Source organism: Girardinichthys multiradiatus, chromosome 12 (assembly GCF_021462225.1).
Source record: "Girardinichthys multiradiatus isolate DD_20200921_A chromosome 12, DD_fGirMul_XY1, whole genome shotgun sequence".
NCBI classification, from domain to species: Eukaryota; Metazoa; Chordata; class Actinopteri; order Cyprinodontiformes; family Goodeidae; genus Girardinichthys; species Girardinichthys multiradiatus.
In genome coordinates this window covers 45629948-45647161 of record NC_061805.1, presented here as the reverse complement: position 1 = coordinate 45647161, position 17214 = coordinate 45629948, and the positions used below count along the sequence as shown (strand labels likewise).

Below are 17214 nucleotides of genomic sequence, written 5' to 3'. Positions count from 1 at the left end.
CCTGGTTTAATTCAGAGCTGCGTACTTTAAAGCACAATGTTAGAAAATTGTAGAGAAAATTGCTCTCTACACACCTAGAGGATTCCTACTTAATCTGGAAAAACTGTTGTATAAAACAACACTTCGCCAAGCTAGAACAGCTTATTTCTCATCATTAATAGAAGAGAACAATAATAATCCTAGGTTTCTCTTTAGTACAGTTGCTAAACTTACACAGAGTCATAGCTCTGTTGAGCAATCAATTCCCTTAGCTCTTAGCAGTCATGACTTTATGGGATTCTTCTTAAATAAAATTGATTCTATTAAAAAGAAAATCTTTGACATACTCCCGAAGATGATTACTTCATCCTCAGCAAGTGAGACAACATTGGAAATAACTGCAGAACCTGATCTGTGTTTGGACTGTTTTGATCCTGTGAAGCTTCCTGAGTTTTCAGAAATATTAGCTTCATCTAAACCTTCAACTTGTATGTTAGACCCAATCCCAACCAAATTATTTAAGGAAGTGTTCCCTCTGATTACCAGCCCCATTTTAGATATGATTAATTTATCTTTAGTAAATGGATATGTACCACAGGCTTTTAAGTTAGCTGTAATTAAACTTTTACTTAAGAAACCTTCGCTTGATCGAGATGACTTAATAAATTACAGACCTATATCCAATCTTCCATTCTTATCTAAAATTCTTGAGAAAATAGTTGCTAATCAAATGTGTGAGCATTTATACAACAATGACCTGTTTGAAGAGTTTCAGTCAGGTTTCAGAGCTCATCATAGCACTGAAACAGCTCTGCTGAAAGTCACTAATGATATTCTTATGGCCTCAGATAATGGACTTGTGTCTGTTCTGGTTCTGTTAGATCTCAGTGCTGCATTTGATCCAGTCGATCATAATATTCTCTTATAAAGGCTGAAATATGCTGTAGGGATCAGGGGAACAGCGCTAGGCTGGTTTAAATCTTATTTGTCCAACAGATTCCAGTTTGTTCATGTAAATGATAAATCATCTTTAAACTCCAGGGTTAATTGTGGAGTACCACAGGGTTCAGTACTTGGGCCAATTCTCTTTACTATATATATGCTTCCAATAGGTCAAATTATCAGGCAGCATAGGATAAATTTTCACTGTTACGCTGATGATACTCAGCTTTACTTATCCATAAATCCTGATGAACCCAACCAGTCAGATAGACTACAAGCATGTCTTGAAGATATAAAAACTTGGATGACTTTAGATTTTTTGCTTCTAAATTCAGACAAGACAGAAGCTGTCGTCTTTGGACCGGAGTCTTTAAAAAAGAAACTGCTTAGTCAATCACTTAACCTGGATGGCATTAAATTGACCTCTGATAATGAAGTAAAAAACCTTGGTGTTATTTTTGACCAGGACATGTCATTTAAATCCCATATTAAACAGGTTTCTAGGATTTCCTTCTTTCATCACATTGCCAAAATTAGAAATATCCTGTCCAGGAGTGATGCTGAAAAACTAGTCCATGCATTTGTTACTTCAAGGCTGGACTATTGTAATTCTTTACTATCAGGATGTCCACAAAATGCAGTTAAAAGCCTTCAGCTGATTCACAATGCTGCAGCAAGAGTTCTGATGAAAATTAAAAAGAGAGATCATATCAGAATCAGAATCAGAATCAGAAAAGCTTTATTGCCAAGTACGTTTTTGGACATACAAGGAATTTGTTTATTTCTCCTATTTTAGCTTCCCTTCATTGGCTCCCTGTTAAATCCAGAATAGAATTTAAAATTCTCCTCCTTACATATAAAGCCCTTAATGATCTAGCTCCATCATACATCAGAGATCTGATTGTTCCATATATTCCTAACAGAGCACTTCGTTCTCAGACTGCAGGTTTACTGGTGGTTCCTAGAGTCTCTAGAAGTAGAATGGGAGGCAGATCCTTTAGTTATCAGGCTCCTCTCCTGTGGAACCAGCTCCCAGTTTTAGTCCGTGAGGCAGACACCCTGTCTACTTTTAAGGCCAGGCTTAAAACATTCCTTTTTGATAAAGCTTATAGTTAGAATGGCTTAGTTTATCAGGGAGGGAGCCTTCCTCCCTCCCTGTTGGTTGGAGTAAGGGGGAGTCAGGTTTAGCCTAAACCGGCTCAGTTATGGTTGAGGTGCAAACACACCCTCCATTTCTGCTACCTGTCTGACCCCTTCTCTTTTCCAGTGGTTATAATCAGTCTGACAGAGGGAGGTATGCCAATCGTTGTGGTTTTTAGTATAACAATGGCCATCAGTGGGACCCTTTGTGGGGTGCCTTGAGATGACATTGTTGAAAATAAGCGCCGTTTAACTAAATAATCTGAACTGAAACTTTCTGTGTAGTTATGCTGCTATAGGCTTAGGCTGCTGGAGGACATAATGACCACTTTCACCCTCTTCGCTACATTCTCACACTACTCTCCAATTTTGCATTATTTGCTGTTATTTCAGCTTTTAACCTTGTTCTCTCTTTTCTCTTCTGTTGGACCACTTGTTTGCTGAATATTGGACCATTTGCACGTTGTTGGACGCCACTATGCCTTTCCAACGTCATCGGCCATTTTGTACCGCAGGATAGTCCTACAAAACCCAGCGGCCCCTGCGGCTGATAAGACAGGGGCGTTGCAGCCCTGAGGCCACCGTCAACTATATAACAGAGGATGAGACTACCCACCATTTGCCTTCAGCTGGAGACCGTGACGCGGTGACCACGCAACTGAAGCATCATCTGGAGAAGAGTCCCGAGTGGATTTCATTTATTCTCCTTCGTTGGCCAACAAAAAATTCATAAAAGAGGTTTCTGGAATAAGAAGGCCAGAAATTTCACTACGCCGATCGAAGACGTGAACTTAACATGTAACCAAAAAAAAAACCCACGGAGATTCAAGGAGACGAATCGCCACCTTGTTTTGTGTTCTAGTCGACTGCTGATGGTCAGATCATATTTTCCCTTTCGCCAAGGAGGCCAGAGGACGAAGATTGACCGCTTCTCCTGAAGTTAACTGTGGAAGCACATTAACTTCCAACTTTCCCCTTCCTCTCTCTCAACTCTGCTCAGAAGGAAGACTTCAACAAAGTAAAACACATCCTTTTATTTTTATTTTTTTTATTTCTTTATTAGGAATAGCCGGGCAGGGTAGAGGAGATTTTTAGTGCGATTAGAGTCGCCATTTAGAGTCTAATGTGTTCGGAATTGTATATGCATGTCATTGTTTTGAAACTCGCTGGTACTTTCGGAGACCGCCGTGTCTTGCAAGTGTGTCTTTACCGTGCAAACACCTGTGCGCAGGTGCGCTGTGTAACTGGACTGTTATAATAACCTCATGGTGAAATTCACCAATTTCTTTGACTTCAACTTTACTGCTTACTAGCTTGCCGCCAAAAGTTTTATAACCCTTTGTCTGCTCACCTCGCCCAGCGTTGGGGGATGTTTTATGACTGAGTAGAACTGAGTTACAGATTGAGCTGCGCCCCACCCTCCACTCAACACCACACCCCTTTTGTCATATTATCGTTTTTGCCATAACTCCTTGTTTGATCCCGGCACCAACTGCTGTTTTGCTTTATGTTGTTTAGTTAGATATTTTACTCCTTCTGTGTAGAACTTTGCATGTTTGAGTAGGTGAATATTATTAAATGGGAAGAACGTATTGTATCAGGGCTGTGATTTAATAAATATTCACATAGATAAACAGAAGGCGTTTTGTGTTTATTTTGTGCAAGAGTGATTCGTCAGTCAAGATAAGGTTGAAGTTCCACATGTTTTGGCAGAAAAGGTCAATTAAACAGTGACATCTCTGGTAATAGTTATTAATTATTACTGAGTATTTAATGGTTGTAATCATCAAAGGCGTTGAGCCACAATTACAACACCCGAAGACATCTCTAGTCTCGATTCATAAATGAGGATTTTGGTTAAGAAATTAATTTAGTCAAATTATGATTTTTTTATTATAATTATTGATAAAGATTAATTAATCAATAATCATAATTCCAACACTTCCTAGAAGCTACACCTGGCCTGACTCTGTGTCTACCTGTGACACTTTTCTGGAGAGGGGCATTGTCCAAGCTTCTGCTGGCAACAACTTAATGCTCACCCTCTACCGATGATCCACATGGCCCTGTCTTTCAGTGTTTAAACCCTTTCTCTCTCCTAGACATGGCGATTGACTGAGCTTTTACTGTAACTAATTATATGTGCTCTCTTTCGGACTCTAACCTTGAAAACTGGCTCAGAGTTTATCTGTTCTTTCTATCTAGGTGAAACGACTAAAGGAGCTACATCCATTAACATTTACTTTTCCTTCCCATTGAAAGTACTCCTGGATCAGTGCTTCTTTGTTCTCTTTGTGTCTCTGCTGTGTTCTCTCAAACCCCCAGTCGGTCGTGGCAGATGGCCGCTCACACTGAGCCTGGTTCTGCTGGAGGTTTCTTACTGTTAAAAGGGAGTTTTTCCTCTCCACTGTCGCTACATGCATGCTCAGTATGAGGGATTGCGGCAAAGTCAACGCCAGTGACTGTCCACTGTCTCTACATGCTCATCTGAGAGGAGGGAATGCTGCAAGTCACTGACTGGATGCAATCTGCTGGGTTTCCTTAGACAGAAAAACTTTTTATCCAATTTGAATAAATAACTGAATCTGACTGGACTGTTCAATGGTTAGGATTAATTGAAATGTATGTACCTGACTTTTGTGAAGTGCCTTGAGACAACATTTGTTGTGAATTGGCACTATATAAATAAACTGAATTGAATTGAAATGATAGATTTCTTAAAACAGAAAAAGGAAATGAAAGCTAGTTCTCAGACATTATTAGTGCCACGGCATCAGAATCAATGTTACATGAGGCTTTCAAACTAAAACAGCCTTTCTTACTCTAAGAAAAACCTTACTGTTGTTGTTCCTTAACTAATGCCATGGTTCTGTCTATCTACTAGCTTTTGCCTGAACCAAAGTCTAAATAAGTTTAGAAAAACACCACTCCAAGGAAATGCAAAATATTTGTTTTTCAACCAAAACCAAAATTTTAAGTTTTACTTAAACCAGTTTGAAAGTACTGGTTCAAATGAAATCACAAGCCAAATTTTGGGGCTTAATGGTGTGTCAGAACAAAGGTTCAACAAACTCTGGGTCAGTATGTGATCTAATACGTTGACTCATTCTGAGTGGGAAAAATCCGAGTTTGTACATTCCATAATGAGTAAACGAGTTTAATAAACTCTAGTACACCATCATTAATGTCCTGATACTCTAATCACTAAGGCAACTGGGGTCAGTTGACAATGTAGGCGGTCCATCACAGGGCCACTGTATAAAAATAAAATCTAATGGCTAAAGGCAATATTTTATTCATAATTTGCATAAGAAATTATATCGAGCAAACATTTGTGTTTGGGACATTTATTGCACAATTGTGACTTTATTATTAAACACAAGTCTATGTGTTCTATGCGTTGCCAGATTATGTTATTGAGATAAATCCCACAACTGTTATGGACGGCTTACTTAAAATGACACATTGGTAGAAATTCAGGGGATATTTAAGAAAACCTTTCAGTGAGCTGGTTCTGTTTCCAGGGTCTGCTACCATGGTGATAGACTTAGAGATTCACTTATTTTTCCTCTTTCTGGAATGGAAAACAGAGAATTTCCCTAACCTCCACACAGAGCCGACAGGTCTTGGCCAGATCTGTCGGCTCTGATGCCATGCATTGTTTTTGGCCAGCAGTGCCGAAAGCATGTTGCATGTCATCCAAATGCAGTGATGACACTGTTTACATGACAGCATGCCACATATGGCCTGATTGGGGTTTTGTTTTTGCAGGACCTGAAAGAATTGCTATGTCTTACCTTTGAAATGTTTTGCACCTTTACTGGTCTCTCTCACACCACCATTCCACTCTTAGTTCAGTTTAGTCTTTCAAAATTTAGGCACGTTACCAAAACTCATGAGCAGATCTACATCCTGTGCTCCATTACTGACAGACACTCAAAGTTGCAGCTTGTAGTCACGCAAATTGTTTAGAAGTCATAATTATTACTGAGTTATGTTACGTGATGGGACTTTGTTCTCAAGACCAGACACATTTTGGTGAAACATTAACCTCTTAAATGTCACTGATTGCTCACAGTTTGTTTTAAGACACACAATACACCCCTCCAGTCTGTGCACACACACTGACCAGACAATGAGTCCGTTCATGCCTCTGCTCCATCTGACTCTTCAGTCTCCCTCCCCTGCTCGAATTATGTTGCTATAAACACAGGCGAAGGCCGACAGCACACCGGACACCAAGTCTGTCCGCCTGCAGACTTGGATCTGCTTTGGATGGTCCTGGTTAAATTTCTATGTATGTTTGAATGACTCACTTTCCAAACTGCAGTTTTTCCTTGTGCAACTTAACCTATTAGCAAAGTGGGAAAACAAATCTACTTGAAATAGGTTGTAAATGTAGGTAAAATGTATTTATTTTGTCAGTGGGACATGATTTATGGTCCAGTAGGGTCACTTTACTGAAAAATGGTTGTCCTAATTAACAGACGTAACTGTTGTCAGTAGATCATAAATAAACTACTGACTTTTGGGAAAAACTCTGATGTTTGCGTATATTTCGACCTCTGTAGCTTCTCTTGTTTGCTCCAGACTCAATCAGCTCTGATGAACTGTAATTTTTATTTGCTTGAAAATAAACCACAGTTTAAAGATCAGTCCTTCCTAAAACACATGTGGTGCTTAATGTTTATAGGGTGAAGTAAAGCAACGTAATAGATTTAACAAACCAGCAATATCAGAAATCAAGAAATATCAAGAAATGCAACCAGTGAAAGCTTTCCTGCACAATGGAAGGATTTCTGCTAACAATGAAATCTTTTTAAAACAGCTTTGTATTTCATTTTCTAGCACCCTAAAATAGTGATGTAGTAACATACACCAGAACTTGTTTCCTATCAAATATCTATAAAAAATCCTTTATCTGCACAGCTTCATTTCCTCTAAGAGAAAGCACATTTGTCACTTTACAACACCATCAACTTAAGGGATAATCGCTGGTGCCTTACCAAGAAACTTTATTAAAGGAATAGTTTGAAAAGTAAGCAATAAATTAAGGAGAAAATAGTTGCCAAAAACTCCAAAAAACTGTGTTGATGAAGGTAAATTTCTTGTGCTTCATCTGTATAGTAATTGCATGAGGTTGATGTTTGCACAAACTGTGCATGCTGCAGTATTCTAACATATTACACTCATCATACAGTGTCACACCTTTCAGTTTCACTCTAGTTGTTATAAAGCTGAGTGCAATCATAGTGTATAGAAACTCAAAAAAGCAGGTCTTACCTGTTTGTGGCTTTCCCTAAAACGTCTCTCAAGATCTGCTCCAGCCTTGTTTTGGTATTCTCTTTTTCTCTCGCTTTCTTCCTTTTTTTGTGCTTCACTTGCTGCTGAGAAGGTGTGTGTCCAGTGTCTGAGGGAGTGCGAGCTCCTCACAGTGAGGCGAGGCGTGTGTGAGCACAAGTTGGTAACAGGGAGCGCGTCTGCTTTGTGCTGCCGACTTCGGAGAGTGTGTTATTGCAACTGACTGAGTGACTGGGAGAGAGGAAGGGTGTGTGGGTGTGGGTGTGTGTGTGTGTGTGTGAGAGGGAGATTAGTTCGCACACAAACATTTCTGCCTGCAGGGCAACACCCCTCTCCTTATTCCTTATTTCCGCCCCTTCTTTTTCTCTTTCACGTCAGGTCTGCTCTTTTCATCTGATCAGGTCTCATGATGGAGCAAAACATTCCCATAATTTGTCTTTTCTCACATTTTAAAGAGTTTTTCTTTCACATTTCAGTTCATTTTCAGTGCAAATTGATAAAATGATTTAATGGTTTATTTTAATAGAATTTCTTGATTTTAAAGATAATTAAAAATAGGAAAAATATAGCTAAATAAAATAAATTGTTATTAATTACAAAATTGTATAAATATATATTATAAAAAATGAAAGGAAATAATAACAATAAAATATAGAAACGTAACCTATTAATATTACTAATAAATAGTAATAATAAATAAAAACCAAAAACCTAAAAACTTTTAAAATAAAATTAAAATAACTTTACAAACACAAAATGATGGTATTTTAAATTATAGTCGTCCTCCAAGTTTACGCTCCAAATCAATACCTGAACCTGAAGCACACTGCCTAAATGAGCACAGGCAAAAACCATGGCAAGGACAACCGTCAGCTTAACCTTGAGGAGACCCCCACATGGTTTGGTTTAAGCCCATCACAATTATTACAGTGCTCCGCTTTAGCCAGCTAATCTGCTCTAGATCCACAATATACTGCTCCCCAGGAGGCCAACCAGAGGACGGCTTTTTAGTTGTTTTGGTCAAAGTATTTATGCTCCACAATATTAGGTTTGCCCTCCCAACATTGTTCTTGGAGCCAAACAATGAAATGAGGTTAACACAAAGACCTTTAGCTTTAATTTGAGCATGTTGTGGTAAACATGTGGGGAGTGTAACTCATTTCAAGCCGCCCCCCACACCCCAAGCCCCGAAGGCTGCAAACAGCTGCCTCTGTTCTTGATATGTGGTTGCAGGCGACCTCATTTCTCTATTCAAATATTCAATTTTCAACCCTGTCGCCTCACGCACTGGTTAGCCATTAGTGAATGTTGCCCTGATTACAGTTTTTCTTTCAATAAAATATTCAATGCATGCCTGCATCATCTGCAGCAGCCTAAATAAAATAACAGACATTTTTGAGCTCAAAGCTCCTGGGTAAGGAATAATACGGGTTGTATTCTTTAATTTTCATTGTGAGTCTTGCAGAAACTCACTGAATTCTTCATGCCTTTTCTGCTGTTTTTGGCTGTGAATCTGAGCCCTCATATTTCCTCCTGAAAAACTAAAGTATTAAAGGACAGGTTGCACATACATACCCCTGTACCTTTCCTTCAACACTGGCTAGAACATGAGTGAGTTCTTTCAGGGGGCATATTTTCAACAGCACATTAAGTCTGAGTATATCGAAACATTATGAGTTTGTAGGAATAATGAAACTTGGTAGCCGGGAAGCTCTGTAGCTGCATTGTTCTTGCCTTCATCCTCTTTGTTGGCCTTCTTGTACAGTCCCATCTGGTGTACCTCCAGGATCTGTCACAGGTTTCACTTTCCGTTGTTGCCATCCTCCATGGCGCGATAAAAGAGGCGCCTGCATAAAGTAATACTGCTATTGGGTCATTGCGCCATGTGAGTCACAGTTGTGTTGAGTCTGTAGCAGTGGTGCATACAGCCAGTATACATGACAAATGAGAGCTGTGGCTCTCTAGGGCAGAATTTATCGACATATCCCAAACATTGGCAGGCTGGCTAATGTGGTTATCAGATTGTGTTTAATATGATGTCAAATACTCAAGCTAGCAAATGGGAGCGTTTCCTATGAAATCTTGTTTTCCAACGTCATTGACACAAAAGGCAGACAGACAATCCATCAAACAGTTGTCATGGGGTACGTAGCCAGATATTCATCCTTTGTTACCCACCAAACACATCCAAAGTGTTTGTTGGAGAAAAGCTCAGGCTCGGTCTCATCTGTATAAAGGCACACAGTTAAAGTCACAGGAGTGTTAAGTTCCACACATTAACATTTCTGATTGTACAGAAGAAGAGGCTTTGTCCAAATCTCCCACATTGAAAAAATACATTTTTTTTGTGCGGCCTCACCTGTTATCATGATAAGTAAAATACTAACAATGATAAGAGAAAATCAATTTGTCAATTTAACTGTTCTATAAATTAGTTTTCTGTGTGATTTCAACATTTTTATGTTTGTCACCAAATGTATTCATTGCCGATTCAAATACGTAGGAGAAAAGCATGAGAAAAGCAATGTGCTGAGCCCCATGGGCAGAAACAGCTAACAGTACGTCACTACGTACTCTTCACCAACAAGACCTGTAACCGTACTCTTATTCAAATTTGGTCCGAAAAAATTTAATATTACTTCTAGGAACTGGAAAAGTGTTTTTCTAAACTGAATTTTTAGTCGAAACAGGAAGTTTTAGAGAGAAGAAGACCAACTCTGGAGCTAAAAAATCTGCTTTAAACAAATGGAAGAAAGGTAACCCGCTCCTTTCAGCTGGAGTGGTTCACCTGACAGATTTGAATTGGCATTGAATGGGCAGCGCAGACCGAACATTAGTGTCCACAAGGTGAAGGTGAGGGAGAACCAGGAGATTTTAAAAGACTTGATTAATGTAATCTGCTTCCATGAACTTCATTTACAAATAAAGATAAAAAAATAAATTAAAATAATAAAAATGTTTCAATTAAGGTCAAAATTGAAACACAAGCCTGTGTTTTGGGTTCATATATTTGTACGTCCGACTCCAGAGGAGTCTGTGCCTCACCATGAACCTCATCACATGTCACTGCATAGAAATCTCAAAAGAATAAAAATTGATGTTTAGAATGTTTCAGTTTCCAAACTCTTACGTCCTCTACATCTATAATGGTCCATAGGAGCGGAAACAATTGGGAATACCTTTGCTGGGATATACTTACAGGCTGTTCAGTGGCCTACATTCGTATATGTGTATGTAGATACAGAGATGATGGGGGTGGGAGATGTCTGAATTAGAGGGAACACCCCATCTCTCTAAAAAAGCTCCCCAGGCAGCTGAAACCTGGAGCGTCTCTGTTACTAACACCATGTTGCTGTCGAGGGTGCTGAGGAGGTTTTCTTTTTTCCCTCGCAAACAGAAAGCTGACCCCCTGTTGAGCTGCTCTGCGGGAGGGCGCCGCTCACGGCACCATCCTCTCCTCCACCTAAGACCCCTGGGAGACACTCAGCCGAACCTCCACCCCTCCCTGGCAACTCCCTTGTTTGTTTCATCACCCTCCTCCTCGCACTGATTCTCTCCCTCCTCTTATTTCCCTTCCTCAGATGATCGAGCTAACTAATTCTCTGATCTTTTGTTGTTATCTTTCTCCTGAAATACATTTTCTTGACACCTCTATTTGAGTGATTTTCATTCTTCAACCTTCACTTTTCTCCCTCCATCTCTTTGCTGTCTGTCAGCCTTAAGTTTTTCTTCCTCCCTTTTCTTTTTAAAACTTCTTGGAAAACACAACATTTCTTTCCTTTCTCAGTTTTTCCTTCTCATTGTATCTTTTCTCCTTTCCAGAGTGATTTGGCGTTGACTCTAGCCTGTGACGAGACCCGCGGGGCTGGCTGCTCTATGAGGCGACATCTCTGAATAAATAAGCATGGGTAATTTGCTCCCAACCTGCAGCCGCTTATTTTCTCCCATTCTTCTCACACCCCCAGTTTACAGAAAGAAGATAAAGACACAATAAAATGGTGGGGGATCTTCTTAGAGGCTCATTATATGGTTGTCAGTAAAGTTTTCTCCCAGGGCCTGGTGACGGATCGCTCACTCCGCTCCATCTACTTCTTTTCAGGGCAAATTATCCATATTACATTATACTTTTTTTTTTTCCCAGTGTCTGAGTATTCGGAAAAAACTGGTCTCATTTAAAGACGTAATGAGCCACCAAGTCTAGCTGAACTAAGGCAGATTATTGGGAACAATTTCCAAAGCTTGTCACACAGAACTAACAGCTACTAGCAGTGCAGCACCTCAGCATGCTGTGGGTCGCTAAAGAGGATTAAGCAATTTATGAGCAATTTGCAGCCAAAATAAGGCACTTTATGAGCACAAGTGGTTTTTCAGTCCTAGTGTAATTCTTCCCTTACTCTGCTACACACAAACAAACAAACACTCTTCCATTCGTGGCCCTGTGAGGAAAGTGTGTGAGCAGCAGGTCAACTGTGAACATCAGGTATTAATAATGCAAGGCAGGAAGCAGCTCCTGCGAGAACAAAGCTTTGCACTCTGATTCTGCGTCTCGGCTTCCCTACCCATCTCTGGGAGCTGCATCTTCCAGCATGGAGGGCGAGGAAAGGCTGGAAGGATGCTTGCAACAGAGAAAAACCTGCTAAGACAACTAATAAATAGCATTGCAGCTAATACCTGAGAGCTACTCCAAAATGAAGAAGCAATTTGGATTTGGTTATTAGACAGATAGAGAAAACTGAAAAGCAGCACATATAAGGAGATCAAAACTTGGCAAAACAAAAAAAAAAAAAAAGGGGGAGAAAACTGGGCAAGACTGAGATTCACAAAATAAGAAAAATCTGGGAATTTAAAATATGAACCTAAAGACCATCCATCCATTATCTAGTCCCTCTTATCAGGTTGCCAGTTTACAACAGAGCAACACAGAGACACACAGGACAAATAAGTTTAAACCTAACGGCAGTTTAGAATAACCAGGTAATCTGTTTTTGGACTGTGGGAGGAAGTCGGAGTGCCTGGAGAGAATGCGTGGATTTCCAAGACCCAGGACTTTCCTGCTACAAGGCAACAGTGCTACCAACTGAAAGGGCCCTGAAAGGACATAGATACTAAGAAACTAATTAGATATAACCAACAGGTGTGCTATTATATGACTGGAATGGGGTGTACAACATGGCAGAGTGGCAAACTAACTAAAATGAACAAAACAATCTATGTTTTTACAAATAGAAACAGGAAAAAGTTGGTAAAGTTGGTAAAATAAAAATATGCAAGCCTATAAATATTTGAATTTATCAAGATTGTTTGCAGATGGATTATGTTTTTTATTTATTAAATCAGACAGAAGTCAAAATAATATTTTATTTTTAGGAGCCAGTGCTGCCCTGTTGATGAACTCTCTGGCAGAAGTCTAATTTTTTGGCCCACTCTTTGTTTAGTCTGTCTAATTATAACAAGATAACGACATTGCCTGGTTAAAATGTACACTATGTAATTCTTCAGAATCAGAATCAGAATCAGACTCAGAAAAGCTTTATTGCCAAGTACGTTTTTGGACATACAAGGAATTTGTTTTGGCGTAGTCGGTGCAATACAGTACAAATTAAACAGTATAAACATATCTACAATATAATATAAATATATGTGCACAGTTTTAAGTTTATTAGACAATTTATTTTGAAATTGTCTAATAAAGATTCATCACTTTTTAGTATTGCTCGAATTATTATATTATATTATATTATTATTATTATTATATTATATTATTATATTTCAATCTTGCTTGAATTTTGTTTTGTCGTGATAGAAACATGTAAATATAGAATATTACAACCTGGAGCTCAATGAATGCGCCTCAGTTTAGGCTGAGAATAAAGTCAGTATGAGAAAACTCATCAGGTTTAAACTATTAGAAATAATTAAATAAAGATCTTGTTCTTATCATTTGAGAAATCTGGTTGCTGTAAGATTTATTTATTTTTTACTTGATATTCTGTAATTTTCCAGAAAGTTATAAAAACACTCTTATTTCAACACCTAACCCCTAAAAAGCAAACCGTTTCACTGTTTTGATTCTTCCTCAGTTTTTTTGGTGTATTATCTCCTCTCATGTCATGTTTTTTGTATGCAGCTGGTAAAGGCTATCGATGAGGTATCCACTGTAATCACAGGAACTGCATATGCTTTCATGAGCTGATAAAGATCCCCAAGGAGCTGTTTTTTTTTTTACTCAGATTACATCTATCTGGTGGGAACGTTACTCATATATGAATATTTATTATTCAAACCCTTATTTCCATCCATTTTGATTCAGTTCCTGTTACTTCCTGCTGGCCTATTAAGCCCTGGACAGGCTGTCAGCTCATTAAAGCACTAACATAAAAAGCTAAAGATTTAGAATCCAAAATTAATCTAAAACTCTTGTTTTAGGGCTTGTGTGGAGGCTTGAGAAGAAAAACCACAGCCTGATGGTATTAAAATTTAAAAAGTTGAATTTGTGAAACTATATAGGTTTGTGGGCTGTATCCACAGCCTGAGGGCTCCTGCTCCTGAAAGGTTATGGAAACAATACCAACAACAGAAAGGTGTTTGGAGGGAAACCAGGAGTTTTATTTTACTTTGGCTTAAGTTTACTGCGAAAACCTATTTGTTAATTAAAGCGGGTTAAAGGTTAACTTTCATTATGATTCAGCAAGAGAAAACCTAAATCTAATCTTGAAAGTAAAAGACATATAAAGTCACACTTGGCCTTTTCACTGGTTTTTAACACGGATGAGTAATTTTAAAACATACTATTTTGAAACAAAAAAAGCCTGCCTGAATGCACCATCACCATACATCAGGGGTCTGCCACTCCAGTCCTTGAGGGTCATTGTCCTGCAACCTTTGGACGCATCTCTGGTCCAACACACCTGAAACGGACGAATGGTTGATGACCAGGTCTTTGCAAAGCCTGCTGCAATGCCAAGAAGGTAATTTAGCCTTTTGATTGAGGTGTGCTGGAGCAGAGATGCATTCAAAAGTTGCAGGACAGTGGCACTCGAGGACTAGAGTTGCAGACCCCTGCCATACATGGAGGATGACTTAGTGTATGTAACAGCAGAGCAGGAGTGGCCATTGCTGTTAACTTAAAGCAGATTTTTTCAACAAGCTGTATCACAGCTATATTTCAGATAGGTATGTCTTATTTAAAACTCAAAAGAGAAAGTGAGCACTCTTTATTTCCCCAAACATCCTCAACTGCTCTCTCTCTGTATTAAACACTGTTGCATCAAGATTATGCAAATGAAAACTTGGCTTCAAGGGATGAAACAAGCCAAGTCTGAGGGCTGAGGACACAACGCCATTCACGAGAAAGCTCAAGTCAGACCATTGCACTGAGTGCAGGTGTTTGTGAGCATAAAGTTTCTCAGGTAAGAAATATGTTTTACTATGGCTTTGACTTTGTATGCGTCCTCTGTTTTACAAACAGCTGTCCTCAATCTTGCATTCAGTTGTCTGTCCGAGGGTCCCCCTGCATGTTTGCCAAGGATAATTAGCTGTGGCTCAACTTGTTTTTTTACTGTTGTCTCAGCCACAGGTTTCAGCTTTCTGACTTTCATTTTTAACATGTGCAGAAAAGCAAGGGAAGGCTAGAAAAAAAAATGCATCAGTTTAGATTCACAAAGTGCCATTTGGCAGTTTGTTGTAGCTTTAACTCATCAGGACTGATTAATATATTAGTTTCTCAGTCTAACAAACCTTTAAACTGTACAAAGCACAAAATATCCAAAATAATGATGTTTTATGTCTTTTAAAAACTATTTTTCCTCTTATACATAAGAGCCGAGCAGCAAATAGTTATGTGTCATTTTGTTCGAAACAGCTCTGAAACTAATAATCAGGAACAAGAACAGGTAAGTCTCCAACTGTATGGAAGGAAAGGGAAAAGAACTGGTGAGACAAGGGACCGCAATTAAACGAAAACTAATAATTATTATTCTAAGGGGGGTGGTAAACGGCTTACTGGTTTGAAGTAGTCAGGTCGCCAGGGGTTGAGGGATTCGGGGTTTAAGTCCATAGAAGCAGTGTTCGTCTTGATGTTTCCTCCTGGTGCTGTTCTGAGGTGGACCAAAAAACCATGAGGTAATCCAAATTGAGATGGCTTACGTGGGAGGGTGGACATCATATGCTTAATGTCCAGATGCAGGGAAACGAAGGAATTAGGATGGCTGCCAGCCAGAACGAAATCCAGTCAAAGGCAATAATCCAGGAAGCAAACTCTAGTAGGTAGCCTTAGGCCACAGAGTCTTCTGAAGCAGTAATCCAAAAGGTCAGGTTAAATAACCTGCGAGGGAGCATAAACAAAGTTTACAAGGAGCACAAAAAAACCAAAGCTTAGTCAAGAGGTGGCTGAGTTTGTTACCACTGTAGCCAAACACTCTCGCATCGAAATGCTGGCAGCCTCCTGCTTAAATCTTCCTCCAAGCAATCAGCAGAACAAGGCGCACCTGTCCACCAGTGCACCTAAGAGGTCCAGCACCATCTGGGAAACTGAACACAATGTTGGAAAGCACATACAAACACACACACACAAACACATACACACACACACACACACACACACACACACACACAGACATACAAACCAAAACCCCGACATTAAGATGACCTTTTCTAAACTATGACTTTCTAATGACCCTCTTTAATTAAGATGTATTTCAATCAATGATTCATGTGTGTTTGCCTGGACAGATCAGTTCTGATTTGGAACATTAGGAGTCTTACTCTCATAATCAAAGTCCAAAGCATTGGGTGTGTTACTTTTAATGTTTAAAACTGTTTGTCCGTATGTTGGGCTGTAAGGTTAAGGTTAACAGATATTCTTTAGGGGAAATGCTGCCTCCTGACAAGCAGAACAGTGGTGATCTTTTTGTTAAATGGTCTCTGGTTTGATGCCATGTCTAATCAAATATCAAGCGTCTCTAGATACTACTGAACTGGCCTGGTGTGGCCTTGATGCTAGACAGAAGAGATAGTGCATATACATAAAGTACAAATACAAAATTGGGTTGTATGGGAACTGGAAACATTGTAAAGTGTTTTGAAAACCAGATTTTGTTTCCATGCAGTAGAGGTCAGCCAACCTGTAGCTACCTTGTCAGCTGGTGCAGATAGGCTAAAAGCTTAATGTCACGTTTTCACCTTGTCAGCAGAGAAACAACTGTTAGACAGCCATGAATGACCTCTAAATATATGATATGAGAAAACTGTTTTTGTTCTATGTTTATGTCTGGAATTGCACTGTGGGCTGCACAGTAGAGACGTTGTTAGCACTGTTGCTTTCAGAAAGAAGGTTTAAATCCCTGCCTGGGGACTTTCTACACGACGTTCACATTTTCTTCCTGTGAATTTGTGAGTTCTCAGCAGGCACTCCAGCTCCCTCCCACAATTCAAAAACATGACCAGATAGACTAACTGGAATTGAACCCTGGACGGCCGGGTCAAGGACTCAATGTATTTGGTGCTCACACTCTATCTCTACCCCAAGTGCTGCCCCATTTGGTGGGTAAATTTAAAATTTTTAAAGGAAAATAAAATACTTAACAAAGTGGAAATATTAAGGAGATTCATATACAATTGAGTGAGAATTGTTAAAACCAACTTTCATTTCATCCTTCAGTTGAAGCACACCATAGCATTTGCTCTGCATGAAACCCTTCAACATTTTCTAATACAGGTCCTTCTCAAAATATTAGCATATTGTGATAAAGTTCATTATTTTCCATAATGTAATGATGAAAATTTAACATTCATATATTTTAGATTCATTGCACACTAACTGAAATATTTCAGGTCTTTTATTGTCTTAATACG

The 17214-nt window shown here is 39.1% G+C and overlaps 1 protein-coding gene across 3 annotated transcripts in view; it reads right to left on the bottom strand.

Moving 5' to 3' along the window:
* The window catches only part of hs3st1l2 (heparan sulfate (glucosamine) 3-O-sulfotransferase 1-like 2), a 48155-nt gene extending 32375 nt beyond the window's left edge, over window positions 1–15780 (bottom strand). For 2 of the 3 annotated variants that reach the window (XM_047382441.1, XM_047382440.1), the window contains exon 1: window positions 7345–7604. The gene's annotated coding sequence lies outside the window, so the exon portion shown is untranslated. Of the gene's footprint in view, window positions 1–7344; window positions 7605–15364 lie in introns of those variants that run through there. The other variant, XM_047382442.1, reaches the window with a different exon arrangement.
* Between the last annotated feature and the right edge of the window lie 1434 nt (window positions 15781–17214).